The sequence below is a fragment of the Anomaloglossus baeobatrachus genome, chromosome 8 (genome assembly GCF_048569485.1).
Source record: "Anomaloglossus baeobatrachus isolate aAnoBae1 chromosome 8, aAnoBae1.hap1, whole genome shotgun sequence".
NCBI lineage: Eukaryota > Metazoa > Chordata > Amphibia > Anura > Aromobatidae > Anomaloglossus > Anomaloglossus baeobatrachus.
Genome location: NC_134360.1, coordinates 51619765 through 51645036, shown reverse-complemented (window position 1 = coordinate 51645036; position 25272 = coordinate 51619765). Strand labels below are relative to the sequence as shown.

The following is a 25272-nucleotide window of genomic DNA, read 5'->3' as shown; positions in this document are numbered from 1 at the left end:
CTATGAATATCACAAAAACCGGGTGATCATTACACAAGTACACATATTCAGGTACACAAATGTACACATATATACCTATCATTAATAGGGAGAGCCCCCTGTATACACAGATACATGATAAGATTCTGTCTGTAGCCACCACTAGGGGGAGCTCCCTGTATACAGAGATACATGATCAGATTCTGTCTGCAGCCACCACTAGGGGGAGCTCCCTGTATACAGAGATACATGATAAGATTATGTCTGCAGCCACCACTAGAGGGAGCTCCCTGTATACAGAGATACATGATCTGTCTGGAGACACCATTAGGGGGAGCTTCCTGTATACAGAGATACATGATAAGATTCTGTCTGCAGCCACCACTAGGGGGAGCTCCCTGTATACAGGGGTACATGATTATATTCTGTCTGGAGCCACCACTAGAGGGAGCTCCCTGTATACAGAGATACATGATAAGATTCTGTCTGCAGTCACCACTAGGGGGAGCTCCCTGTATACAGAGATACATGATAAGATTCTGTCTGCAGCCATCACTAAGGGGAGCTCCCTGTATACAGAGATACATGATAAGGTTCTGTCTGCAGCCACCACTAGGGGGAGCTCCCTGTATACAGGGGTACATGATTATATTCTGTCTGCAGCCACCACTAGGGGGAGCTCCCTGTATACAGAGATACATGATATGATTCTGTCTGCAGCCACCACTGGGGGGAGCTCCCTGTATACAGGGGTACATGATTATATTCTGTCTGCAGCCACCACTAGGGGGAGCTCCCTGTATACAGAGATACATTGCAAGATTCTGTCTGCAGCCACCACTAGGGGGAGCTCCCTGTATACAGAGATAAAAGTGCATCTCAATAAATTAGAATATCATCAAAAAGTTAATTTATTTAAATAACTCAATACAAAAAGGGAAACGCTTATATTATATAGAGTCATTATACACAGAGGGATCTATTCCTATATATTATATAGCCATTACACACATAGGGATCTATTCCTCTATATTATATAGAGTCATTACACACAGAGGGATCTATTCCTGTATATTATATAGAGTCATTACACACAGAGGGATCTAATCCTATATATTCTATAGAGTCATTACACACTGAGGGATCTATTCCTATATATTATATAGTCATTACACACAGAGGGATCTATTTCATGTGTTTATTTCTGTTATGATTACGGCTTACAGCCAAGGAAAACCCAAAAGTCATTATCTCAGAAAATTAGAATATTATATTAGACCAACTGAAAAAATGATTTTACACTCTGAAATGTTGGCGCCTACTGAAAAGTCTGTACAGTAAATGCCTCAATACTTGGTCACGGCTCCTTTTGCATGAATTCCTGCATCAATGCAATGTGGCATGGAGGCGATCAGCCTGTGGCACTGCTGAGGTGTTATGGAAGCCCAGGTTGCTTTGATAGCCGCCTTCAGCTCGTCTGCATTGTTGGCTCTGGTGTTTCTCATAGATTCTCTATGGGGTTTAGGTCAGGGGAGTTTGCTGGCCAATCGAGCACAGTGATACTGTGGTTAGTAAACCAGGTATTGGTACTTTTGGCAGTGTGGACAGGGGCCAAGTTCTGCTGGAAAATGAAATTTCCATCTCCAAAAAGCTTGTCAGCAGAGGGAAGCATGAAGTGCTCTAAAATCTCCTGGTAGACGGCTGCGCTGACTTTGGTCTTGATAAAACACAGTGGAGCTGCACCAGCAGATGACATGGCTCCCCAAACCATCACTGATTGTGGAGGCTTCACACCAGACCTCAGCAGCTTGGATTGTGGCCTCCACTCTTCCTCCAGACTCTGGGACCGCGACTTCCAAATGAAATGCAACATTTACTCTCATCTGAAAACAACACCTTGGACACTGAGAACAGTCCAGATCTTTTTCTCCTTGGCCCAGGTAAGACACTTCTGGCATTGTCTATTGGTCATGAGTGGTGACACAAGGAATGCGACACTTGTAGCCCATGTCCTGGATACGTCTGTGTGTGGTGGCTCTTGAAGCACTGACTCCAGCAGCGTCCATTCCTTGTGAATCTCCCCAAATTTTTTAAAGGCCTTTTCTTAACAATCCTATCAAGGCTCCGGTTATCCCGGTTGCTTGCGCACCTTTTTCTACCACACTTTATCTTTCCACTCAGCTTTCCATTAATATGCTTGGATACAGCACTCTGTGAACAGCCAGCTTCTTTAGCAATGACCTTTTGTTGCTTACCCTCCTTGTAGAGTGTGTCAATGACTGCCTTCTGGACATCGGTCAAGTCAGCAGTCCCCATGATTGTGTAGCCTACTGAACCAGACTAAGGGACCATTTTAAACGCTTAGGAAGCCTTTGCAGGTGTTTTGTGGTAATTATTAGAATTTTCTGAGATAATGACTTTTCAATTTTCATTGGCTGTAAGCCATAATCATCAACATTAACAGAAATAAACACTAGAAATAGATCATTCTGTGTGTAATGACTCTATAATATATATAGGAATAGATCCCTTTGTGTGTAATGACTCTATATAATATATAGGAATAGATCCCTCTGTGTGTAATGACTCTATATAATATATAGGAATAGATCCCTCTGTGTGTAATGACTCTATATAATATATAGGAATAGATCCCTCTGTGTGTAATGACTCTCTATAATATATAGGAATAGATCACTCTGTGTGTAATGACTCTATATAATATATAGGAATAGGTCCCTCTGTGTGTAATGATTCTATATAATATATAGGAATAGATCCTTCTGTGTGTAATGACTCTATATAATATATAGGAATAGCTCCCTCTGTGTGTAATGATTCTATATAATATATAGGAATAGATCCTTCTGTGTGTAATGACTCTATATAATATATCGGAATAGATCCTTCTGCGTGTAATGACTCTATATAATATATAGGAATAGATCCCTCTGTGTGTAATGACTAAATAATGTATAGGAATAGATCCCTCTGTGTGTAATGACTCTATATAATATATAGGAATAGATCACTCTGTGTGTGTGTAATGACTCTATATAATATATAGGAATAGATCCCCCTGTGTGTAATGACTCTATATAATATATAGGAATAGATCCCTCTGTTTGTAATGACTATATAATATATAGGAATAGATCCCTCTGTGTGTAATGACTCTATATAATATATAGGAATAGCTCCCTCTGTGTGTAATGACTCTATAGAATATATGCGTTTCCCTTTTTGTATTTAATTAATGAAATTAATTAACTTTTTGATGATATTCTAATTTATTGAGATGCACTTGTACATGATAATATAGCTGGTATAGTAGTAGTTTGGATACTCTGGTGATTCTGACATTTATGTATGAACAATATGAAATCTGTTGGGACCACACGGTTCCCTTGGACATTTTAGTGTCCATCATCTTCTGCAGATGTTCCTTATACACCTCTAAGGATTACAAAATGATTGTGTTTTCTCCATAACTGGTTTCTTCATCTAGAAAAACATCTGTCATTAGTACAATCTCTTAACTATGAGGCATATTTCCAAATTTTCAGCAATTAATATTATTTTGTCTTTATTGATACTTTACTACTTAGGAGGTGTAGGTCGTTCTGTTCTCTTAGTCCAGGAATTGTACTCTGCTGATAAGATGTGAAAAATTGTATGCTAGGTGACAACCAATATTATTCGCATTACCTCTTTCACAGAGGTTGTCAGAACTTTTACAGTCTCCTAAATATTTTTTATACATTTAAAGGGGCTTATAAGAGGTAATATATGGGCACATGATATATATATATATATATATATATATATATATATATATATATATATATATATATATATATATACATATATATATATATATATAAAATACAATTTCGGATCAAATTAAAAGGATTGCCATACAGTGGCATGCAAAAGTTTGGGCACCCCTGATCAAAATTACTGTTATTGTGAACGAATAAGCAAGTTGAAGATGAAATGATCTCTAAAAGGTGTAAAGTTAATGATGACACCTTTCCTTTGTATTTTAAGCAAAAACATACCATTTGGTTTTCATCTTTTACATTTTTAAATTAACAAAAGAGGAAAATGGGCCAATGCAAAAGTTTAGGCACCCTGTATGGTTAGTAAGTAGTAACACCCCTTTGATATCAGCTTGTTTAACGGTTTTTATAGCAGCTAAGAGTCTTTCAACTCTTGTTTGAGAGATTTTCATACATTCTTCATTGGAAAAAGTCTTCCAGTTCTAGGAGATTTCTGGCTCGTCTTCCAGTTCTGTGAGATTCCTGGCTCGTCTTGCATGCTCTGCTCTTTTTGGAGACGTCTTCCAGTTCTGTGAGATTCCTGGCTCGTCTTCCAGTTCTGTGAGATTTCTGCTCGACTTCAAGTTTTAGGAGATTTTTGGCTCATCTTCCAGTTCTGTGAGACTCCTGGCTTGTCTTGCATGCACTGCTCTTTTTTGGAGATGTCGTCTAGTTCTGTGAGATTCCTGGCTCATCTTCCAGTTCTGTGAGATTCCTGGCTCATCTTTCAGTTCTGTGAGATTCCTGGCTCGTCTTCCAGTTCTGTGAGATTCCTGGCTCATCTTCCAGTTCTGTGAGATTCCTGGCTCGTCTTGCATGCGCTGCTTTTTTGAGGTCTAGCCACAGATTTTCAATGATGTTCAGATCAGGGGACTGTAAGGACCATTGTAAAACCTTCAGCTTAAGCCTTTTGAGGTCATCTATTGTGGATTTTGACATGTGTTTAGGATCATTATCCATTTTTGGAAGCCATCCTCTTTTCAACTTCACCTTTTTTACTGAGAGTGTTATGTTTGCATCAAGAATTTGTTGAAATTTCATTGAATCCATTCCTCCCTCTACCCCTGAAATGTTCCCTGTGCCATTGGCTGCAACACAACCCCAAAGCATAATTGATCCACCCCCATGCTTAATGGTTGGCGAGATATTCTTTTCCTGAAATTCTTTGCTCTTTTTTTTCTCCACACATACAGTACCTTTGATCATTGTGGCCAGAGAGTTATATTTTAACCTCATCAGGCCACAGGACTTGTTTCCAAAATACATCAAATATGTTTAGATGTTCTTTTGCATACTTCTGATTCTGAATTTTATGGCGAGGACGCAGGCGATATTTTCTTCTGATGACTCTTCCATGAAGGCCATATTTGTGCAGGTGTCTCTGAACAGTAGAACAATGTACCACAACTCCATAGTCTGCTAAATATTCCTGAAGGCCTTTTGCAGTCATGCAGAGGTTCTGATTTGCCTCTCTAGCAATCCTACCAGCAGCTCTCACAGAAATATTCCTGTAAATAGGCTGAAGTTGAAAAGAGGATGGCTTCTATAAATGGATAATGATCTTAAATACAAGTCAAAATCCACAACAGACAACCTCAAAAGGTGCAAGCTGAAGGTTTTACAATGGCCTCACAGTCCCCTGATCTGAACATCATCGAAGATCTAAGGCAAGATCTCAAAAGAGCAATGCATGCAAAATGAGCCAGAAATCACACAGAACTGGAAAACGAGTCACAGAACTGGATGACTTTTCCAAGGAAGAGCATTTCATGCAAGATGAGCCAGGAATCTAACAGAACTGGAAGACTTTTCCAAGGAACAGCGTTGCATGCAAGACGAGCCAGGAATCTAACAGAACTGCAAGACTTTTTCAAGGAAGAGCATTGCATGCAAGATGAGCCAGGAATCTAACAGAACTGGAAGACTTTTCCAAGGAAGAGCGTTGCATGCAAGACGAGCCAGGAATCTCACATATCTCGAAGACTTTTCCAAGGAAGAACATTACATGCAAGATTAGCCAAGAATTTAACAGAACTGGAAGACTTTTCCAAGGAAGAGCATTACATGCAAGACGAGCCAGGAATCTCACAGAACTGGAAGACGTTTCCAAGGAAGAGCATTACTTGCAAGATGAGACAGGAATCTCACAGAACTGGAAAACTTTTCCAAGGAAGAGCATTACATGCAAGACGAGCCAGGAATCTCACAGAACTGGAAGACTTTTCCAAGGAAGAGCATTACATGCAAGACGAGCCAGGAATCTAAGAGAACTGGAAGACTTTTCCAAGGAAGAGTGTTGCATGCAAAATGAGCCAGGAATCTCACAGAACTGGAAGACTTTTCCAAGGAAGAGCAGTGCAGGCAAAACAAGAGAGTAATATCACATAACTAGAAGACATTTCCCAGGAAGAATAGATGAAAATTCCTCAAACAAGAATATGAAAGACTCTTGGCTGCTACAAAAAGCATTTACCAGCTGTGATACTTGCCAAAAGGCGGTGCTAATAAGCACTAACCATGCAGGGTGCACAACATTTTGCATCGGCCCATTTTCCTTTTTTGTTAATTTAAAAATTTAAAAGATGAAAATAAAATTTATTTTGTTTGCCTAAAATACAAAAGAAATGTGTCATCTTTAACTTTATGCGTTTTCTAAATAATTTAATCTTGCTTGACTGTTCAAAATATCAATAATTTTGGCCAGGGGTGCCCAAACTTTTGCATGCCACTGTATACTGTCTGTGACTTTGTGACCAATATTAGTACTGTGCTTTTCCATATAGTATAATATAACACCAGCATGACACTCGCACAATCTGCTTACATTATACTGCCATACAATGTTACATAATACCGTAATACAGTGTCCAAAACTGTAAATGCAGCCAACGTTGTGACTGGAGCATAAAGAGCATATACAGTTATAGGAATGAGGTTTGCAGCCCCATTTCCGTTCCTTTTTTCTTACCTAGTCCAGCCGGCACCTTCTGGTGACTATGAGCTCATGTGGCTGCTGCCATCGTCATCACACGGAGATCCGCGCTCCTCCATGAGTGAGAATCATTCTTAAAACTAGTTTGGCTTTTAAAGTTTTAGATTTGTCCAAGTGGAGACGCAGAATCCAAATCAGCTCTGAGATCCCCGCCTACATGAAATATGAAGGGTTCCAGAGCGACAGACATGGGGGCGCTCTGCCAATATCCACACACTGCGGAGAGCAGCCCAGGAAGATTGTAACATATTAAACTTGGAAACAATGTTTCCGTAAAGTTACAATGTCACCCAAGTGTTTTACTATGTAAAGATTCCGCTCTCGCTCCCATCAGCTGCTTCCCACACTCCAAGCAATAAATATATTGGAATCATTGTATATATTGTATCCTGCTGCACTCCAAAGAGCAATAAAAAGTTACTATGTGGGTCTTGTAGGTCTATAGAATCCAAATTTTACCGCTCATCAGTGTCACAGGTCTCACAGTGCGCAGAGTAAGCCAGGAGTGGATACTGCTCAAAGTCTATTGAGCCTCGTTCTGAGGCTCCATAGACTTTGATGCAGGTAATCGAGGAACGTCGTGGGAACCACTGGACCACGTCAGAGCTGCGAACTTGGATTTCTAATAAATTAGTGAACGAGGGACAGTGTCTTATTTTTGTTTCACTCTATTTATATCTTTCCTGGTTACCATTTGTGGGTTATATCGGATTCCATGGACTACGTCAAACCTACTGAGTTTTTGTCTTTTTTTTAAATTGGTGAACCAGGAGTGTTTTTTCAAATACAATATTTTTATTTGTTTTTTTTGCTTTACAATTACTGGGTTAGTAATGGGGGTGTCAGATAGACGCCTCTCCATTAATAACCCCAGGGCTTGATGCCAGCTGACATTACATAGCTGACATCAACCCCAAAAATCATCACCCCCAATGGCCGCCACAGCAGGGCAATCGGGAAGAGCCCAGGCAAAGTGCCAAAATTGGTGCATATAATGACATAGGGCAGTTCAGGGGTGGCTGTGGACTGATATTTTTGGGCTAGGAATTGCCCAATAACCATGGACATTCCCAGGTTGAAATACCAGCCCCCAGCTGTCTACTTTACCTTTGCTGGTTATTAAGAATGGTGGGGACCCCTTGTGGTTTATATAAATTAATTATTTATTAGGTTAAACAGGGTTAAAAACACCCTTTACTGCCACATGAAAGGCACTAATGGGTGGAAGTGTCTAATATGTAGGGGGGTTGGCACATTATATAGCAACGTATCTACTGGTATCTATCTATCTATCTATTATCTCTTTATCTAATGTATCTTTTTAGCTATCATCTATCTATATCTGTGATTTTTGTTTCTCTCACCCATTGGCTTGAATTGGTGAGTCTTGCCTGTTTTACGCTGCCATAAACAGTATGGACACTGGCCCATTGCATAAAATTGGTACTAGTGCAATCTGATAAAAAACTGGATTGCTCTAGTCCATTTTACACGCAAGTGGGAGTGAGGCCTTAACTGTATATGTTGTATTATACTCCAGAGCTGCACTCACTATTCTGCTGGTGCAGTCACTGTGTACATACATTACATTACTTATCCTGTACTGACCCTGAGTTACATTCTGTATTATACTCCAGAGCTGCACTCACTATTCTGCTGGTGCAGTCACTGTGTACATACATTACATTACTTATCCTGTATACTGATCCCGAGTTACATCTGTATTATACTCTAGAGCTGCACTCACTATTCTGCTGGTGCAGTCACTGTGTACATACATTACTTATCCTGTACTGATCCCGAGTTACATCTGTATTATACTCCAGAGCTGCACTCACTATTCAGCTGGTGCAGTCACTGTGTACATACATTACTTATAATGCACTGATCCTGAGTCACATCCTGTATTATACTGTATTATACTCCAGAGCTGCACTCACTATTTTGCTGGTGCAGTCATTGTGTACATACATTACATTACTTATCCTGTACTGATCCTGAGTTACCTCCTGTATTATACTCGAGCTGCACTCACTATTCTGCTGGTGCAGTCACTGCGTACATACATTACATTACTTATCCTGTATACTGATCCCGAGTTACATCTGTATTATACTCTAGAGCTGCACTCACTATTCTGCTGGTGCAGTCACTGTGTACATACATTACATTACGTATCCTGTACTGATCCTGAGTTACATCTGTATTATACTCTAGAGCTGCACTCACTATTCTGCTGGTGCAGTCACTGTGTACATACATTACATTACTTATCCTGTATACTGATCCCGAGTTACATCTGTATTATACTCTAGAGCTGCACTCACTATTCTGCTGGTGCAGTCACTGTGTACATACATTACATTACGTATCCTGTACTGATCCTGAGTTACATCTGTATTATACTCTAGAGCTGCACTCACTATTCTGCTGGTGCAGTCACTGTGTACATACATTACTTATCCTGTACTGATCCCGAGTTACATCTGTATTATACTCCAGAGCTGCACTCACTATTCAGCTGGTGCAGTCACTGTGTACATACATTACTTATAATGCACTGATCCTGAGTCACATCCTGTATTATACTGTATTATACTCCAGAGCTGCACTCACTATTCTGCTGGTGCAGTCACTGTGTACATACATTACATTACTTATCCTGTACTGATCCTGAGTTACCTCCTGTATTATACTCCAGAGCTGCACTCACTATTCTGCTGGTGCAGTCACTGTGTACATACATTACATTACTTATCCTGTACTGATCCTGAGTTACATCCTGTATTATACTCCAGAGCTGCACTCACTATTTTGCTGGTGCAGTCACTGTGCACATACATTACATTACTTATACTGTACTGATCCTGAGTTACATGCTGTATTATACTCCAGAGCTGCACTCACTATTTTGCTGGTGCAGTCATTGTGTACATACATTACATTATTTATCCTGTACTGATCCTGAGTTACATCCTGTATTATACTCCAGAGCTGCACTCACTATTCTGCTGGTGCAGTCACTGTGTACATACATTACATTACTTATCCTGATTTACATCCTGTATTATACTCGAGCTGCACTCACTATTCTGCTGGTGCAGTCACTGTGTACATACATTACATTACTTATCCTGTATACTGATCCCGAGTTACATCTGTATTATACTCTAGAGCTGCACTCACTATTCTGCTGGTGCAGTCACTGTGTACATACATTACATTACTTATCCTGTATACTGATCCCGAGTTACATCTGTATTATACTCTAGAGCTGCACTCACTATTCTGCTGGTGCAGTCACTGTGTACATACATTACATTACGTATCCTGTACTGATCCTGAGTTACATCTGTATTATACTCTAGAGCTGCACTCACTATTCTGCTGGTGCAGTCACTGTGTACATACATTACTTATCCTGTACTGATCCCGAGTTACATCTGTATTATACTCCAGAGCTGCACTCACTATTCAGCTGGTGCAGTCACTGTGTACATACATTACTTATAATGCACTGATCCTGAGTCACATCCTGTATTATACTGTATTATACTCCAGAGCTGCACTCACTATTTTGCTGGTGCAGTCACTGTGTACATACATTACTTATCCTGTACTGATCCTGAGTTACATCCTGTATTATACTCCAGAGCTGCAGTCACTATTCTGCTGTTACAGTCACTGTGTACATACATTACTTATAATGCACTGATCCTGAGTTGCATCCTGTATTATTCTCCAGAGCTGCATTCACTATTCTGCTGGTGCAGTCACTGTGCACATACATTACATTACTTATCCTGTACTGATCCTGAGTTACATGCTGTATTATACTCCAGAGCTGCACTCACTATTCTGCTGGTGCAGTCACTGTGTACATACATTACATTACTTATCCTCTACTGATCCTGAGTTACATCCTGTATTATACCCCAGAGCTGCACTCACTATTCTGCTGGTGCAGTCACTGTGTACATACATTACATTACTTATCCTGTACTGATCCTGAGTTACATCCTGTATTATACTCCAGAGCTGCAGTCACTATTCTGCTGTTACAGTCACTGTGTACATACATTACTTATAATGCACTGATCCTGAGTTGCATCCTGTATTATTCTCCAGAGCTGCATTCACTATTCTGCTGGTGCAGTCACTGTGCACATACATTACATTACTTATCCTGTACTGATCCTGAGTTACATGCTGTATTATACTCCAGAGCTGCACTCACTATTCTGCTGGTGCAGTCACTGTGTACATACATTACATTACTTATCCTCTACTGATCCTGAGTTACATCCTGTATTATACCCCAGAGCTGCACTCACTATTCTGCTGGTGCAGTCACTGTGTACATACATTACATTACTTATCCTGTACTGATCCTGAGTTACATCCTGTATTATACTCCAGAGCTGCACTCTCTATTCTGCTGGTGGAGTCACTGTGTACATACATTACATTACTTATCCTGTACTGATCCTGAGTTATATCCTGTATTATACTCCAGAGCTGCACTCAGTATGTTCCCGGTGGAGTCACTGTGTACATACATAGTTTATTCTGCCCTGATCCTGAGTTACATCCTGCGGATATACATTCATGTTTCAGTTCCTTCTTACACACATTGTGTTGTAGAGATTAAAATGAAATATACAATGTTGTGATATCAGAGCTTCTGTGGGGAATAATACATCCGCACTTGTAGGACTATGATATGAGTATTCAGCCCTTTCTTAGCTCCATTTATTTATGGTAAGTTTGGTGACAGACGATATCCGCCATTAATCCTCCTATGGGGCTTATTACTCTGCTCTTCAATTACAATTAGTAGAGATTAAGGCCTTGTGCGCACGCTGCATTATTTTCACGCTGCAGTATGTCAATTATTTTTGCGTTTTGTCCCTGCGTTTCGGAAGACTGGCAGATCAATCAACCGCTGACTCTGGGTCAGCGGGGGATTGATCCCTGGTATCTGGCCAGATACTGGTACCCATAAAAAGTTTAGGGGGATCAGAATCCGGTGCAAAGTGATAGGAGCAAGCGGTTCATACTTACCGAGTCACCTGTGCGGCTATCACACTGCTCTCATTCTTCTTTTCGGGCTGCTCATTAGGTTCATGCATATTCACTGCTTTCCCCTACCACTGGCATCTGTGATTGGTTGCAGTCAGACGAGCCCCCACACTGAGTGACAGCGTGTCTGAGGCTTCCAGTCACAGACGCTGGTGTGCAGGTTTATATCGTACAGTAAAATAAATAAGTTAATTAAAAAATTGTCGTAGGATCCCCCCTCATTTTGATACCTGCACAGATAAAGCCCAACAGCTGGGGGCTGGTATTCTCAGGCTGGGGATACCCATGGTTATTGGTCGCTCACCAGCCTAAAAATATCAGCCAGCAACTGCCTGGAATTGCAACATCCATTAGATGCGATAATCATGGCAATTTACCCAGCTCTTCCCGATTTCACTGGTGCGGTGGCAATTGGTGTAATGAGGGAGTTAATGGCAGCCCACAGCAGCCATTAAGGCCTGGATTAGTAATGGGAAGTGTGAGGTAAATCCGGAGATATGACGATAAATCATGATATTCAAGTTATGTCAGGAAGCCCTCTCCTGGTGTCACCCCCCCTTTCCTTCACACAACTCCTTCAATCAGAAAATTTACCACAGGGATAAACGGTTTGTTTAGCAGATAGGTGTCAAAGGAACTGGTCTGTGTTCCACTTACACCTCCAACAGCCATCTCCTCTGATATGGAGATTAGATGATGTGGGAACAATGGACACAGGATGACTCCCTGCCGTGACCCTGTGGTAGGGGCTGCTATCTAATTAGCAAGCTTGGAAGTATCCAGACAGAACGACTCCAGTAAAATATGGTTCATATCTCGCAAGCCATATTTCCGATAAATATGGCAACCATAAAAATGGTGTCTCTGCATGCGGACGATGCTGGCACACCTTTTTTATGGGAGTAGGACATTGGGAAGTACCCCAGGCGTGATATCAGCCAATGGGGAACTAGTAGACAAGTCATGAGTCCTCTCGTTCTGTAGCTAAATTCATAGCTGTCACAAGGAGAGCGTTGGCGTCCGCCTACGACGCTCACAGGCAAAGTTATGGCCCATATTCCATGTTGTGGATATTGTCCATAACTCCAGCCAGGGGTGGAGCAGTGCTCCCTCTGAGGTCACTAAGGTAGGAGGGGACCTGGATTTGCCCAGGTTGATAACCCTACTTCGGCCATTTTCCAGTGTTCTTTCGCCGGGGGTCACGTGTAGGAAACATCTGTGGGAAAGATCCGGGAAACCTGGTCTACAGCGCCCCCCTGTGGCCAGACGCACAAGGTAACTGCTGGAACTGTGTATGCCTGTTTGTAAACCATGCTTTATCTGTAACTGTACTCTGACCTATGTATATTCTGTAGATCCCCTATTGTATATATTGTAGTTTCTAGTGTGCTTTAGGCTGATTAAATTATATAATTAATCTTGGGCTGTTCTGTTATCTCGATCTTGAATCCCACGTCTGTGTGTTCGGCTAATAGTTACCGTGAAGCGGTTGGTGGCAGCGAGTTTGTGCCAAGGATTATTGTGGGGAGGCCAGTGAGATTCGGGGAGATTTTATATATTCCGCCCGCGGAGGTCGGGGGAATATATACCCTACTCTCACCGGGGACCCTTCAATAATCAGCATAAGTAGTATAGCGGCCTCCTTGCTTATTGTCGGGCAATTCCATAATTGGCCTGACTATAAGAGGGGCGCTAGAGAGCGCGTCACGTGCTCTGTCTGTCGGTCGGGAGGTATAAAGGAGGGGTGGCCCCCACTTGTTACCCCCCGATTGTGACGTACTGGTAGCCAGCGCGGGGGATTTCTGAGTGACCCCCCCGGTGGTTCGTGACAGGAAGCATCTATGAGACACCCCCATCCCTAATCTGTAAGGGAAAAGTAAATAAACACAAACACCGAACAAATCCTTGATTTGAAATAAAAGACTAAAAAAAACACCCTCTTTCATCCCTTTAATAACCCCATAATACCCTTGCAGGTCCTACGTAATCCACACGAGGTCCCACGATGCTTCCACCAGTGCTACATCTAAAGCCCATAGCAAACACCATAGAACATGACTGCCCGCCATGAGCTCCACGCGGTGACTGAAGTGAGCCGCACGATCAGCGGTGACGTCATTCAGGTTACCCACGGCCACAGCTGGAGTCCTCCACATGTAACTGCAAATCACCTGAGTGACGTCACCGCTGATCGCGTGGCTCATTTCAGTTGGTGCATGGAGTTATGCATAACTTGAAGCTCATTGGCCCTTATGCAAAAGCTCCGACACGGGCCCCCAATTATAACAAGTCTTTGAAGGGGTTTTCCCCTACTAACACAACCATTTCTGTCTCCCCGCTTTCGGACCAAACAAGTTAACAGGAAGTGAGTGCTGCACTCACTTACTGTAGATTGTTCGTTTGGTCCAAAAGCGCAGAGAAGGAAGCTGGCGCTGATTGAACTCAGGGATCGTGACGTGGCACCGCTATAAGGGTGCCGGTACAGGAGCAGAGTATAGGCTTTATTATTTTACCTGGGTGAAACATGTGGAATCAGATCGGGTCATCTTGGTAGTGGACAAACCCTTTACTAGCATTGGTCTTTTTATGCAGACCAAAGGGATTTTTGGTCCCCCAAGGGTAACAGGATCTGAGGACGATAGTAACCCCGGCACCTATTGCAATTACACCCTTTCTGTCTCCCCGCCTTTGGACCAAACGAGTTAACAGGAAGTGAGCGCTGCACTCACTTCCTGTAGATTGTTCGTTTGGTCCAAAGGCGGGGAGAAGGAGGCCGGCCCTGATTGAATGCGGGACTCATGAGCCATGGCACTGCTGGAATGGCGCTGGTACGGGAGGAGAGTTTAGGCTTTATTATTTTACCTGGGGGAAACATGTGGAATCAGATCAGGTCATCCTAGTAGTGAACAACATCTTTAATAGCATTGGTCTTTTTATACAAACTAAAGGGATTTTTGGGTTCCAGGGCCCGGGTGCAGTTGTTACCCCTGCACATATTGTAGTTACGCTCTTGAGTGCTGGGTTTCGCTGTTTTTTTGGATTCTGCTCCCTCATGGATCACCTATAATTCTATGGAGCGTATATCTTTTTATAATGTATTCACTCATTTTCTATGGATACTTGAAGCCCCTGGACTTTTTTGCCAAATCAGGACTCCCAGTGCTGTTGTTTTCTTATTTTGGCAAGAAATCTATGAGCTCCAGGGGGCTGCATCCAACATCAGCCACTTCATACTGCACCCCTTGGGGGCCGCACATCTAAACACCGGATAGGGCCCCACAGCAGCAGCACCTGAGCTTAGGACGTATTGTTTCTGATTGTAACGCTCATGGCCGATGTAGGGGCAGCAAAAAGGATTAGTGGACTCACTGGACCACAGGGGGGAGTCGGGCTTATCCCTTAGAGGAAGGGGCTTAACTAAGCACCCACCACGAGGAGAATGCCAGGTACCATTCCCATGGCAGTAACCGCGACTGTGGTAGCTGACCCCCAGGACATGTGATGGACTCAGGAATAGACAGGTACAGACGGGGCGACAGAGGCAGGCTGGACAGGTGGGTACAGACAGGAATGGTGGGCACGACAGGGGCACACAGATATGGGAAGACAGATGCTGGAGACAGACACAGGGATAACATAACAGGAGCAAAGGACCTGACAACTAGCTAGGTAGCAGACTGGAAACTGACTAACTATAGGCATTGCTCAGGCACCTTCCCTAATGGGAGGATGCCTTAAATACACTGTGACTCTCAGCCATAGACTGAGGGGCATTTCCTGGAAATAACACGCCGGCTCTTGAAGACGAGGGCCACTGTGCATGTGCGCATCTTAGGTACAGGGCCCGGCAGAGGAAGGAGGCACCAGCACACGTGGAGGGCTGGGGGGTAAGGGGGAGGACGTGACCAGGCCGGGGTGGTAAGTCAGCATCTCTGCAAAGATACCAGCGCTACACTGATATGGGTTCATAGCTAGTTTTTATATACTACTAAACAAATTCAGCAAGGAAAGTCTGACATTTGGAAAACGTTATGAGTAAGGTCAGAAACGCGTCAGCATTTGGAATTTTATCAGTTTACTATAGCATATTGCTGTAATAATAGCAGATGTTACTGATTTTCCGCTATCTAGGCGTGGAGTATAATGCTAGGGCTCTGGCAGGGGGTTTCTTGCTATTTCACACATAGACTTACCTGGCTTTTCTTTACTCATAGTCCTGGGCGAGCAGCCAAGCCATATCCAGAGCCTGCCCTGCAGGTCAGCGCAGCTGGCAGCTATATCGATGGATCGCCCGGCACTACCATCCTCACTGCCAGGGCGAGCACTTCTCATCTATATTCTGGCTTTTGTGACTTGTAAATTGACTGAGACAACAAAGCTGTGATCATTTCTGCAGGATGTACGGAACTGCACTGAACAAAAACATAAAGGGAACACTTTTGCTTTTGCTTCAATTTTTCATGAGCCGAACTCAAAGATCTAAGACTTTTTCTATGTGCATTAAAGGCCTTTTCTCTTAAATATTTTTTACAAAAATGTCCAAATCTGTGTTAGTGATCACTTTTCCTTTTCAGAGATAATCCATCCACCTTACAGGTGTGGCATATCAAGATGGTGATTAGAACAGCATGATTATTGCACAGGTGCGCCTTAGGCTGGCCAGCATGATTATTGCACAGGTTCGCCTTAGGTTGTCCACAAAAAAAGGGCACTCTAAAATGTGCAGTTTTATCACGCAGCACAATGCCACAGATGTCACAAGATATGAGTCAGCGTGCGGTTGGCTGCTGACTGCAGGAATGGTCACCAGAGATGTTGTCGGTGAATTGAATGTTCATTTCTCTACCATAAGCCACCTCCAAAGGAGATTCAGAGAATTTGGCAGAACATCGAACCAGCCTCACACCCGCAGACCCCGTGTATCCACACCGGCTCAGGACCTCCACATCAGGCACCTTCACCTCCAACATTGTCTGAGACCGGTCCCCGGACAGCGGCTGCAACAATCGGTGCAAAACCAAAGAATTTCTGCACAAACGGTCATAAATGTCTCAGAGAAGCTCAACTGCTGCTCGTCCTCCTCAATGGGGGTCTCCACCTGACTGCAGTTCATTATTGCAAAGGCTTGAGTGGGCAAATATGCTCACATTTGATGGCGTCTGGCACGTTGGAGAGGTTTCTCTTCATGGATGAATCCCTCCCGGTCACTGTACAGGGCAGATGGCAGACTGTGTGTATGGCGACGTGTGGGTGAGCGATTTGCTGATTTCAGTGACGCGCCCACGGGGTCGGGGGTTACTTGTTACCGGGCCGCGGTTCTGCTTCTGAGTTGCCGCGGTGGCCAGGTCCGGTTCCATGATCCCGGCAGTGACAATAAAGATGGGGATGATGGGAGTAGTTGTTCGTGACACCACCAATATTAGCCGCCGCTGCGGTTGCTTTCCCTGGGGCGGATGATAACGCACCTCGGATGGTACAGCTCTCCACAGGCAGAGCTCGGACCCCAGGATGGATGATTGTAGCAATAGTCGCCTATGGCGGAGGGGCACTAGGTTGCAGGCGCCTGCAGTAATGGGATGACACAGAGAGAGCAATTCAAGTTTTTTTACTCACTGGGAACACACGGCCGTTGGAGTACCGGGCTACGGTGTGATGGGCCTCAGCCGATCCCGGATACTTCGGATGTCGAGGCCGGTGTTTCCTTCTGTACATCACCTTTCGATGGTTTCCCTCCACCCCAGCTCCTGGGCCGTGGAACGGGTCATGGGTGCCTTCCGCACTCCCCGCGAACCCTGGGATCCCCCTTCTTTCCTGGGCGGCACGGTGGCTCAGTGGTTAGCACTGCAGTCTTGCAGCACTGGGCTCCTGGGTTCAATTCCCACCAAGGACACCATCTGCAAGGAGTTTGTATGTTCTCCCCGTGTTTGCGTGGGTTTCCTCCGGATTCTCCGGTTTTCTCCCACACTCCAAAAACATACTGATAGGGACTCTAGATTGTGAGCTCCAATGGGGACAGTATGACCAATGTATATAAAGCGCTAAGGAATTAATAGCGCTATATAAATAAATAAATTATTATTATTATTTCCTAAGAACACGGGTCGAGCCTCCAGCTTCAGACCACAGGCCCCTGACTATTCGTGTCTTTTCTGGCTTGTCTGTTCCGGAGTACGACCTGACTCAGACATTGTCCGGTGCTAACTGCCTGTTGTCTCAGAGATGGCTCCTAACTTCCCCTGTTGGTGCCCCGCCTACCAGGTTCCTGAACTAGTGGGCAAGAGGTTCCATACCTCATGATGGCCACCCCAGCACCTACCCTAGCCCAGTCCCAGTGGAAGAGCTCCCGTGTTTATGTGTTGGTTGAGTGTATTGATGGTGGTTACCGGTGATGACCTCCTCTGTATCCGAGATGAATACTGCACCTCGGGTGAGGTGCAGTACCCTGTGGCGCCTGAAGCCGCAGAGGCGCCACATCAGCGTTGAGTGACCCATGGTGGCGGTGGGTTATGGTATGGGCAGGAGTATGTTATGGACAGCGAACCCTGGTGAATTTTATTGATGCCGTTTTGAATGCACAAATACGTGACGAGATCCTGAGGCCATTGTTGTGCCTCATCCACCACCATCACGCCATGTTACAGCAGATAATGGCGGCCCCATGGTGCAAGGATCTGTACACAATTCCTGGAAGCTGAAAACACCCCAGTTCTTGTATGGCAGCATAGTCACCGGAGGGGACACCCATTGAGCATACATGGGAAGCTCTAGGTCGGCGTATACGACAGTGTGTTCAAGTTCCTGCCAATATCCAACAACTTTGCAGCCACTGAAGAGGAGAGGACCAACATCTGCAGGCCACAATCACCAGCCTGATCATCTCTATGGAGATGTGCTGCACTGCGTGAGGAAAATGGTGGTCACACCAGATACTGACTGGTTTTCTGACACTTCCCCCTAAGACCCTTATATTATAGCCAGCTGTAATGCTCATGGCATGTAAAGGCAGTGAGAGGGTGTAGTGGATCCACTGGACCACAGGGGGTCCCAGGCTTACCCTTTAGTGAGAGTGGCTTAACTAAGCGAGGATGCCAGGTATCACTCCCAGGGCAGTGACTAGGATTGTGGCAACTGTCACCCCCAGGACAGGAGATGGACTCTGGTATAGGCACAGGTGCAGGTAAGCAGGTACAGGTGGGATGGCTGGGGCAGACAGGCAGGTGAGAACGGACAGGTATGGTGAGCACAGCAGTGACAGATAGGTATGGGAAGGCAGGCACAGGTGACGGACAAAGAGATAATGGGACCTGACAACTAGCTGGCAGATTGGTAGTCAAACTAAGGACATTGTGCAGGCACCTCCCCTAATAAGAAGGTGCTTAAATACATATGGCTAAGAGTTTTTTTCTGGAAACAGCATGCCGGCCCTTGAAGAGGAGGGCCGGTGTGCGCGCCCGTGCCCTAAGCACACTCTTAGAAGACGTGAATTGCATGTACAGGCCTCCTGAGAAGGAAGCAGGAGCACACATAGACAGCCACAGGGCAGTGGGGGAGCGTGCAAGCTGGCCAGGGCGATGAGTAAATCGGCATCCATGCAGGGACGCCGGAGCTACATCAGCCTAAGGCGCACCTGTGTAATAATCATGCTGTCTAATGAGCATCTTGACATGCCACACCTATGAGGTGGATGGATTATTTCGGCACAGGAGAAGTGTTCACTAACATGGATTTAGACAAATTAGTGAACAATATATGAGAGAAAAAAGCCTTTTGTGCAAATAGAAAAAGTGTTAAATCTTTGAGTTCTGCTCATGAAAAATGGGACAAAAACAAAAGTGTTGCATTATATTTTTATTCCTGTACATGGAGCATAGCCTCTTAAAGGGACAGTAACCTGACACATTATCCCTCTCCATAAGCTGTGCATTTTATTACGAGCTATTATTCCCAGTTATCAGATGCTGGGGGGCTTCTGCGTTTTTCAAAGCTTCAGGCTCTAAAGTGACTGGATCTTCACCCAAGTCTTGATATACCTCTGAGTGCCTTATTTCTATGCTCGCCTGTAATTCCCATACTATTTGTCCAGGGATTATATCTGAGTTCATCCTGAGCTTCCGGGTTCATACATAAAATTCTACCAGTGCAGTGAAGACTGACACAGAGGGCTGCACAGCAGTACAGACTGGAAGGGGACAATGCTGGGGATTGTCACAATTTCTAGACATTATTTTATTTTGGCGCCATTGTGGAATTGTACAGTAATATGGAGGAGAAGCAAAGTCATTTTTAAAGGCTGGGGCTGTCCCGGAAGACAGGTGACAGCCCCTATACCCACAGTGTGCAAGATAGAGCCACTTCACAGCCAGAGGATGCAAATATCTTCAGCACCCTGCAACCACAAGACGCTGACATGCACACCCAGGGTGGCTGCTGTATCGTATAGTAATATAACAACTGTAGGGAAAGAAAAGTGTGATGACGAGCGAGGCTTTTAAAATTCAAAAGGATTTTATGTTTTATAAATAAATTTTATGAAATCAATAATAAAAACTTCCAAAAAGTTTCTAATACACTTTGGACTTGATTCATCAAAGTTTTCTTACACCAGAATTCTGCCGTAAAAAGTTTTGAAAAGTTGTAAAGTCTTGACGCAACTTGGAGAGGCGCTAAAATGTTGCAACTTTTGCCATTTTCACTCAATTTACACCCAGCTCTGACAACGTGGGCAAAGCTGGGGCAGGACGGGCATGGCAAACAGTGTTCATCAGATTCATGACTATGCCACAAATCTTAAGGCCCCGTCACACGCAGCGACGTATCTAACGATATATCGCCGGGGTTACTGATTCCGTGACGCACTTTCGGCATCGTTAGCGACGTCGTTGCGTGTGACACCAACGAGTGACCGTTAACGATGGAAAATACTCACCTTATCGTCCATCGCTGACACGTCGTTCCTTTTTAAAAAATCATTGATTGTTGAGCACACAGGTTGTTCGTCGTTCCTGAGGCAGCACACATCGCTACATGTGACACCTCGGGAGCGACGAACTACAGCTTACCTGCGGCCGCCGGCAATGAGGAAGGAAGGAGGTGGGCGGGATGTTACGTCCCGCTCATCTCCGCCCCTCCGCTTCTATTGGGCGGCCGCTTAGTGACGCCGCAAGAACCGCCCCCTTAGAAAGGAGGCGGTTCGCCGGCCACAGCGACGTCGCTAGGCAGGTAAGTACGTGTGACGGGGATTAACGATATTGTGCGCCACAGGCAGCAATTTGCCCGTGACGCACAAACGACGGGGGCGGGTGCTTTCACCAGGGATATCGCTGCGTGTAACACCCCCTTTACTCCGGTCCCTGACTGCAGTAACATTAGTACTCCGACGATCCTAAATCATCAAGAAGTGTGTGCCTCTTCTAAATCAGGAGCGTCTGACTCCAGCACCTCCTCCCTCCAAAAAGATGGACGTAAACTACTTTGTGTTTCAATTACAGTGGAACCTTGGATTAAGAGTAACTTGGTTTGAGAGAGTTTTGCAAGACAAGCAAAGCTTTTTACAAATTTGTAACTTGGTTTAAGAGCAATGATTTGCAAGAAGAGCAAATACTCAATGCGCACATGTCTGGTTCTGTCCTTTCACCGCACTCTGTCCCGCTCTGGAGGTATCTTTCTGTACATATGTACTGTATACAGTATACCATTGCACAGTACAGTATATACTATATAGCATGTCTATCAATGTGCATTTGTGGATATAGTATTGTACTTTCTTATTGATAACCAGTGCAGCACATTGCTTGTACTGTACCTCTCGCACACCAACAATTTTATTGTAGGCTAAAGTGCAGTTTAATTTTTGTTTTTTACTGTACTGTATTTTGTCTTAGTGTTCTGTAATAATTTTATATGGATACAGGACATTATTGTGTATTACTGTAATAAGTTTATATAAATACAACAAATATTTTTGGGTTGTGGAACGAATTGTCTGTGTTTCAATTATTTCCTCTGGGAAAATTTGCTTTAATATAAGAGTAACTTGGTTTAAGAGCACGCTCCCGAAACCAATTATGCTCTAAATCCAAGGTTCCACTGTTCTCAGAATTTGTAAGATCTTTGTTTACTGTCACGTAACAAAATTCAAATTTAGATTCCGAGGAAAAAACAAACCCTCCGCTGTGACCTTAAATTTCTCATAGTTAATAGTATTTCCAGTCCAGGGCAGGACGGCAATACAAACTGATACAATGTTTCAGTGCACGTAAAATGTATTCTAGACTGGATACAATTTTACTAAAGGCCACTTTACACGCTGCGATATCGGTCCCGATATCGCTAGCGTGGGTACCCGCCCCCATTGGTTGTGCGAAACGGGCAAATCGCTGCCCGTGGCGCACAACATCGCCCGGACCCGTCACACTACTTACCTGCCCTTCGACGTCGCTGTGACCGACGAACCGCCTCCTTTCTAAGGGGGGGCAGTCCGTGCGGCGTCACAGCGACGTCACTAAGCGGCCGCCCAATCAAAGCGGAGGGGCGGAGATGAGCGGGACGTAACATCCCGCCCACCTCCTTCCTTCCGCATTGCGAGCGGCGGCAGGTAAGGAGATGTTCCTCGCTCCTGTGGCGTCACACGGGGCGATGTGTGCTGCCGCAGGAGCGACGAACTACATCGTACACGCTGCAGCAGCGATTTTTGAGAAGGGACCCCCATGTCACCGATGAGCGATTTTGAATGTTTTTGCGACGATTCAAAATCGCTCATAGGTGTCACACGCAACGACATCGCTAATGCGGCTGGATGTGCGTCACAAATTCCGTGACCCCAACGACATCACATTAACGATGTCGTAGCGTGTAAAGCGGACTTTAGTCCTCACTTGTGAGATGTTTGCCGTGTGAATCAAAATTTTAGTTTCTAGCACAGCCCTAAGGGTACGTTCACACGAGCGAATGACTCGGACGAATGCAATGTGAGAAAATATAGCATTGCACTCGGACCAATGTTATTCAATTAGGGAGAGCAGATGGTCAGCTTTATTCTCATCCAGATTCTGGATGCATACAAGTCTATGGGTGCAAGTGAAACATCGGACTGCGCAGCACTTGGATGACATCCAAGGGCAGTGCGATATGCACATAGGCTGGCAATGGAGGAGATGGGGAGATTAATCCCGTCTTCTCCTCCGTAGCTGTGATCCGATCGCAAGATCAGATCACAGTTGCAGGACACTCGACTTATGCTGGGAGCCGAGGGTCATTAGCATATCACACCCGATGCTCTTGCATCAGATGTGATACCATCGTGTGAATCCAGTCTAAGGCCTCTTTCACATGTCCGTGAAAGTCCCGAATGTTTTTCATGCACGTGTGAAAGGAGCGTATTGCCCCCCGTGTGCCGTGTTTATGGCACACATGTGTTCTCCGTGTGCTATCCGTGATAACACATGGAGAACAGGAACTTTCTGCTCAACTGTCCGTGGTTCTGATCTATGGTCTCCGGTCCTACCGACATCCTGCTGCTGCTTCTGGCCCGCAGTGGAGTGAATATGTGATGATCATAATGAGCGGGGGTCGGATGCAAGTGACAGCAGCGTCAGAGACAGCAGGGCTGGAGAAGGTGAGTATAGAAATTCATTTTATTTCCCAGACACGTGTGTTTTCTCCGATGTGTGTCACACAGATCACCTCTGTGTGGTCCGTGTGCCGTCTGTGTGACACCCGTGATGGCAGAGAAAAACGGACATGTCTACGTGTGTAGAATACGGGCACACGTATGCTCTACACGGACACACGGCCCATGGCAAAACACGCATGTGAGCGCAGACCCATTGATTTTAGTGGGTCTACGTGTGCCCGTGTCTCCGGCACGTGAGGAAACGGACCAAACATGTACCGGAGACACGGACGTGTGTAGGAGGCCTAAGAGAAAGTTCCTGATAACGGTGAAGAATGGAATCACAAACTCTGTTAGGCCTCCTTCACACATCTGTGCAAAACATGAACATTTTGCACTGTCTGTGGCCGAAAACACACATCCGTGAAAACCACGTCTGTGTAAAACGGGCCGTTTTTCGGGTCCGTTTTCCGTTTTTTAGGTCCGTTTTTATGGTATGTGTGGCCTGCGTGTGTATCCCGTATGCTAGCCGTATGTGCGTGTGGAATGTCCGTGTGTGCGTGAGTGAAATAACTTTTATAACAGCAGTGCAGCGCCGCGCCAGAGATCGGGGAACCGTAAGTATGAGAGAGGGGGGGAACTGACCGACAAACAGCGAGAGGGACAGATAAGACAGAGAGACCGACCGACAGACATAGAGAGAGACCGACCGACCGACGGACTGAGGGAGAGAACGAAACAGAAAAAGAAAAAAGACCGACATCACATGAAAAAAGCACAAAACGTACAGGGAACAAACAGAGATGCGTCCGTGTCACTCGGGCGTGCGCACAGACCCATTGACTTTCATTGGGTCTGTGCTGCGTGTTGCGTGCTGAAAACGGACATGCTTCCGTGCAAAACGGAGACACAAACGTAGCATGCACACGGACCTTAATGAAAAACGCACATGTGTCCTCAAACATTAAATAACATTGGTGCACGTTTGGCCGTGTCTCCGGTATATACGGAAACGGACCAAACACGCACGTTTTCTACGGATGTGTGTTGCAGGCCTGTGGTGAAGGCGCGTATGTGTGTCCGCGTGTGTGTGTACTGTGTGCTGCCCCTGTGCTATCTGTGTGACATCCGGATAGCACATGGACAGCATGAGCTGGTATACTTTCCTGTCTCCGGCGCTGCTGTTACTTCTGGGTCCACGGTGAGTGCAGTGAATATTCATGAGCATAATGAGTGGACCCGGAAGCAACATCAGCGCCGGAGACAGGTAAGTATAAAAATTCTTTATTTTTATGTAACCTGTGTTACCGGATAACATCAGTGTGCGGTCCGTATGACACCCGTGCTGCCGGCAGAAAACAGACATATCGCCATGCGGTGCACACGGACAAGCGTGTGCTCTGCATGGACACACGGTCCTTATGAAAACAGGGATGTGTGACCAAACCCATTGATTGTAATGAGTTTACGTGTGTCTGTGTCTCCGGTACGTGTGAAATGAATGTCACACGCACCGGAGATACAGATGTGTAAAGGAGGCCTTAGGCTAAGCTCACATGTCCTCTATTCATCTCTTAGAACAGATCCTGCAGAGATCCGTTGGCAAAATGATGTCTGCCGGATCCGTTTTTTTTTTTTTAACATTGGAGTCTATGGAGGAGGGATTCGGTAACTGATTGCTATTTATCTTCCCTTTTAAACGGATCCTGTAAGAAGAAAACGGTTCCGTTAAAAATGCAAGAAAAACCAGAGGATAAATAGCAATCTGATAACGGATCCGTTCTCCA

The 25272-nt window shown here is 44.7% G+C and overlaps 1 protein-coding gene across 3 annotated transcripts in view; it reads right to left on the bottom strand.

The window, feature by feature from the left end:
* IL5RA (interleukin 5 receptor subunit alpha) overlaps window positions 1-25272 on the bottom strand; it is a 121171-nt gene that overhangs the window by 82733 nt on the left and 13166 nt on the right. Inside the window, exon 1 of one of the 3 annotated variants that reach the window (XM_075321610.1) lies at window positions 16068-16086. The exons of 1 other annotated variant lie outside the window; for it this stretch is intronic. The gene's annotated coding sequence lies outside the window, so the exon portion shown is untranslated. Of the gene's footprint in view, window positions 1-6768; window positions 6881-16067; window positions 16087-25272 lie in introns of those variants that run through there. One more of the 3 variants, XM_075321609.1, reaches the window with a different exon arrangement.